This window comes from Cynoglossus semilaevis, chromosome 1 (assembly GCF_000523025.1).
Source record: "Cynoglossus semilaevis isolate Cse_v1.0 chromosome 1, Cse_v1.0, whole genome shotgun sequence".
In the NCBI taxonomy this organism is placed as follows: domain Eukaryota; kingdom Metazoa; phylum Chordata; class Actinopteri; order Pleuronectiformes; family Cynoglossidae; genus Cynoglossus; species Cynoglossus semilaevis.
In genome coordinates, this window is record NC_024307.1 from 32,864,403 (window position 1) to 32,870,402 (window position 6,000).

A 6,000-nucleotide genomic window follows, 5' to 3' on the forward strand; every position below is an offset into this window, starting at 1 on the left:
CATATCCTATCCTCCCTGTGATCTGCCTGCACTCCGGTGTCCCCTGACATTCCATCCCAGACATTAATAACCTGTCTCAAATGAGCTTTGGAGTCGATGCCACATCTAATTACTCTCACAGATGAAACCAGTCTGGGCCTGCGATTAACTGACTTCCATTCTGTAAGCTCAGTTCAATGGAAGGGCATTGATCTGACTATATGCAGCCCTTTGGGCGTACTCATATCTCATTGAGTGCTACGGTACTGCCAACTGCTCTGTGTTTTGCTACAGCGTTGGTTGGCAGTGGTCTGACGGAGTTCAGAACTAATGTTTTTTTTTTGTTCATCCTAATTAAGAAGCCTGTGCGATCCGAACTGGATGATGTTACGTTTAGTAGAGGAAAGTAAAAATTGATCAGTTGAAGCCAAAATTTAGCACCCGGTCTAAGTTGTCAAACTGAATGAACATTTACAGATCAGTCTAGTAGTGACCCTGCTTTAACCAGACATGAAGAAATTGAACCGACCGCAGCAGACTTTTTCCTCATTAATATGAATAAAAAATTAACATCAAGCAAAACGAGAATATCATTATGTCATCAAATAAAAATGTAGCTTATGCTAACAGTACTTTTAATGGAAATTTGAATTAGAAAAGTACAATTGTGAGTTACAGTTCCTGCCACGCGTATGTTACACACACACAAAATTCGTCCATTGGATTTAACCTGTCCAGTACACATTAGTACAGACCATATGCATACCATATAGAGCAGGGATGTCAAACTCATTTTGGGCCGCATACAACCTCATCAAGTGGGCCGGACAAGTACAATCGTAACATAATTACCGCTAATTAACAATAAGTCTTATTCCTCTTAGTTTTCATACAAAGAAGTATATTAAATATTTATTATGACAATGTATAACAATGTATATTTATTGAAATATCATTTTACATTTTACAAAATATGAACATGAAGTGTTCGTTTATTTCATTTTTATTTTAAAAATTCATCAAACGGGCCAAATTGAACACCCTAGCGGGCCGATTCTGGCCTGTGAGCCGTATGTTTGACACCCCATAGACACTATAATCTGCACCAAAAAACATCAATGAATTCTGTTAGCCCAGTGATTGATACTCACCCTTCAGCTGATCAAACTCCGCCCTAAGAGCACAACCATTTAGTGGACGACCTGAGCGATATTGATTTAAAAACAAAAAGTCTGGAATGAAGGAAATTGAATAGCGCTGCAGCTAATTATGCAGTGGTGAATGCCACAGTGGAAAAAAGACGACAGGAAAGATGAAGATTTTAGGGTCAGATATCTACACTTTTACTAAAAGTAAAAAAAAAAAAACAGATTGTAATGCACAGCAATCTGATTGGCCGTCAGATATCGACAGGTAGGTGCTTAAGGGACAATAGGTAAAAAAAAAAAAAAAAGGTTATTATGCATGGAGAAAGAGATTAGGCACAATAACGCTGTGCCGTGTGTTGATTTTCTTTAGCTTGCTGATTAGTCGTAGATTTCCTGGAGACTAATGAACAAATTATTGATTTGATTTCAGCTCATCAAAAGGCCTTGGCCAGCAGCCAGGCTCCGAGGTGACATGACGCCCGCTTCCTTAACCCCCACCCTGGCACCTGCATCAGCAATGCGTTCGCCTCGTGTTGCCCTGACGGCTGGAATGTGGAGCTGTTAACCTCGTGGCACGCAGAGCAGCGTAATGGCTGTTGTCTGCCACGTGGAGGCACTGTTGAGCTGTTTAATATATGCCTGTGTGTCTGGTAGGGACAGGCCCCTGTGGGGAAGGAGGGAACTTGTCAGTGATGTGGCAAAAAAAGGAAAAAAAGAAAAAGAACCAGAGCCCTTCTGTCAGAGCCTATAGTGAATCACAATGCAGCAACACAATGCAGTTAACTGCACTACAGTACTCGGCCGTTTCTACGCTGCCTCCTATAACGTCAAACCGCTCGCATGTTTGCACAAATTGCACATCCAATTTGCTGTTGCTTCCTCTGAGCTTAAGGTTATTTGGCACGTCTTACTTCGCCTTTACAGACGCAGATAAACTTGCAGAGGAAGTGCATCCAATTTAAACCTTTTTTTTCTAAATAAAAAAAGGAAATATTGTTAAATGTATATTTAATTCTTAGCTTAGCTACAATTAGGAGCAATAATTTAATCCAGGAGGAGGGGAATAAAGCTGCGGTTGAGCAGGACAATGACACTGGATCCAGTACCCGGCAGACTCTGTTCATATTTAAAATGGAGCTCTCTCTCTCTCTCACACTGAGCTGAAGGAGCTCAGCTTGACTGAAGCTTTAAATGCATTAAGCTCATGGCAGACTCTGGTGAGGCCACGCAGCACCGTAGGGTGATGTATTAGTACTTAAAGCAGAATCAGAGATGATGAATGTTGTAACGTTGAAGAAAATGTAACTTAAGTCAACGTTTTTTCCGGAGCGATGAGGTTACGATTCGTTTAATCTTCTTTCGGCGTTAAAGATTCAAAAAGACTCGGTGTGACTATCGTCAAGATGAACATGGAGGGTCGAGGAGATCAAGACAGTAACACGGTTTCTGGGATACGCTGTTTTACACGCCGTTGACTGACAGCTATAATTTGCCAGTTGAGCCTTTTGACCAGTGTCGGTCAGACCGAGAGCTCGCTCGCTGCACGTCCGCCCACACGTGCAACCAGGTTTCAGGAGGAGCTGACAAATAAACAGTTTGCGCTGCATACATTTACACCAGGGGTGTCAAACATACGGCCCGCAGGCCAAAATCGGCCCGCTAGGGTGTTCAATCCAGCCTGTTTCATGAATTCTGAAAATTAAAAAAAAAACACTTCATATTCAGGATATTTTGCGTAAAATTATTTTTCATTAAATATAAATATATTATATATAATAATAAATAATTATGTAATAAATATCTAATATACTTCTACTTCTTTGCATGAAAACAAAGGTCCGGGCCACTTAATGTCTAATTAGGTTGTATGCGGCCGTGAACCAAAATGAATTTGACAGCCCTGGTCTACGCTGTAAAGCTGTAAAAGAATATCTCTGCGAACATATCGATAACCAAAACCAAGGTTCAGGTGATAGCTTTTGCAGATAGGACTACTGCCAAGCCCCGCCCACATATGCAGAATGAATTTACCCTGCTGTCCCTCCCCTGCCCCCCACACTCACACTAGCTCTACACTTTGACATCCACTGGCCTGGACTACTAAAACAAACAAGCTGAAAACCCTCAATTCTTCTTGTTGATTTATGTAACATTTGCAGAAACTTGGAATAATTTTCTCATCAATGCCATTAAGAACATTCTGTCTATGCAACAACTGGAGTAACGGCCCTTTTCTAAACACTTAGGCAGAGACAGAGAGCGGGCTGACATAAATCCTCGGCATCTTTGTTATGTCCTGTTAAATATTGCCCTTCGTGCAGAAGTGATGATAACAAGAACGGCAAACCTGTCATCCCTTCATCTCTCATTCCACGCTGGCCTCTGTGGCTTAGCCAAGTCTCATTTAGCCATCACTGATACCAAATTGAGTTAGGTAGGCCCGGGGATGGACACAAAATCAATAACGGCACATCTGCAGTAAGACGGCATGCATATTTAATATTCCTGAAGCTGCAGGACACGAGGAAGAATCTGGCGGGGAGGTGAGGAGAGATGGAAGTGCACCTGAGGAATGAGATTGTGCGTTTTCACTGATGGCCTTGTAGATTGTATCTCCTGACCCGGGCGTCGGCAGCAGCAGCGCACCTCAGACTTATCTATGTATGACCTCTGTGTCCGGACCTGCAGCGGCTGGCGGGAGTTTCAGAGACGGAAAGGAGAAAGGAAACAAGCCCGTGTGTCTTTGCAACGGCAATCGTTGAGTCTTTCACCGGCGTATTTCTTTGTGTTTTTATTCGGAGATTAAAACCAGCGCTTTGGTGCATTTAACATCGCAGCTGTTCACGAGAGCACAAATACGACAGGTCATAAATGTGAGCGTGCATAAATGACTGCATTACGCAGATTCCTCTCAATGCCGGCTATCATCCCTCTGAAAGGTGAGTTGTATTCCATCACTGAATGCATCCGTAATTCCCTTTCTGTTCAAAATGCCTCAGTAATCCCGGCGTTTTAGCCCTTTGTACCTTCCATTTTCTCTTCTCATGTATCCATTTGCCCGCGCGAGTACTGAAAGTTTTTGATTAATGGCTGAGGGATGTTAATTAGTTTCACTATTTACCATATTTGCAAATACTGTGAAGATTAATTATGGTCCACAGATACGGGGAAACACAAAAACAGCTTTGCGGTCCAATGTGAGAAAACACACAGGGAGAAATCTCAGTTTTGGCGACACGTGTACAGCAAATGACTAATTCTGGAGGAGTTGTGACCATCCCTTGACCATTCCTTTGGTACTCATTTGGCAAAGATTTGTTGCAAATGATTTGAGTCCAAATGATTCATGGCGGGCCTTTCCTGGTGACGCGCCAACATGTGAAATCCAAATATGGAAATATCTCCCGTCAGCTGCTCCACCGCCCCATCTGTCAGTTCCAGCTATTTAAATAAAACCAAGGAGAATTTTAATTAATTCCTGCATTACCAGACACAAGGAAGTATTTGTGAATTTTCTTCTGGGATTCGCTGCACAAGTGGGTTGTGTGCGGGGTTGTATTTTTGTTGGTTTATTCCCGGATGCAGAATACTGCCACTGATACTTCTTTAGCTTGGGTTTCAATAAATAAGCAATGAACTAGAAGGCAGTGTTACTATATGTGTAGATGACCTGGCTCTGTTGTTATAAATGTGACATGCAGTGTGTGTTCCAGCTCAACCATTGAGAACAGGTCAAAATGGGGCTCAAGCCAAAATAACACAGTTAGCTGAACAGAAAGTGAGCAGAGCTTTTCCACAAATAGCACATTTTCAATTGAAAACACAGCCTTCTGCTTTCTAGTAAACAAAGTTTCACTTCACGTTGTTGCTCAAATGAATCCCAACAAAAAAGTGATTCGGCCTCTGGGCACTAAATTCAGAAGAGACAATAGCGCATTCAACGCGAGGGCACTAATTATTCGGATCGTTACAGAACGAGTCGTAGGACGACGTAAACCACGTAGACCCTGTATTTGGTTGCTAGACTTTTTGTGGAGCATTTGATCTAATTCAATCTCTTTTTTAGTAAGTACAGTGTTCCCTCTTTACATCGCAGATTTTGTTTTAATCCCATCTTGTAAAATTTTGGCTATATCGCAAAAAATAAACTAAAAGACATTATAAAATAATTTTACGTATGAAAGTTTTGTCCAAAATGTGCATTTTTGAAATTGAGATAAGCCCATTTGCGAACGATCGATGGTAGCGTTGTTTACCTAGACGAGATCGTACACAGCATACTATTGGCTAATACAATGCGTACCCGGTGTGCTATTGGCTAATTGAGCATGCTCTTCTGTTCCTCATGCTGATTGGCTCATGCATCATAACATCTCTCAGCATCTCCCCTTGTCTGTTGGCCACTCTGTCGTTCCCTTCGCTCTGCGTCTCCATTAAACAACTCTACTGTGGATATAATTGTGTGTGAAAGAGTAATACAGTCTATGGAGGGTTGATAACAGTGTGGGGGAGGTTCATAAAGGGTAAATATATACGTAAATAATATTAAAACTATGTTGCCTCTACTCACGATTTTTCTTAAATAATATTAAAACTATGTTGCCTCTGCTCACGATTTTTCCCATTTTACCCGCTGTAGGTCTTGGAACGCAACTACCGCGATAGCAGAGGGACCACTGTATTTCTAGAAATGTATTATCAACGTATCAGACCACACCTTTGAGCCTTATTTTAAACTACCCTGTAGTAATGCATTTCCAAGTAGCCAGAGGGTCGTCTTCAGATCTGGACGCCCAGCTCCAAGAACCTGCTGATGGAAGGAACTGTCTGTTTTTTTTTTAAACTGGCCCCATGGGTTTGGATATTCTAGGCG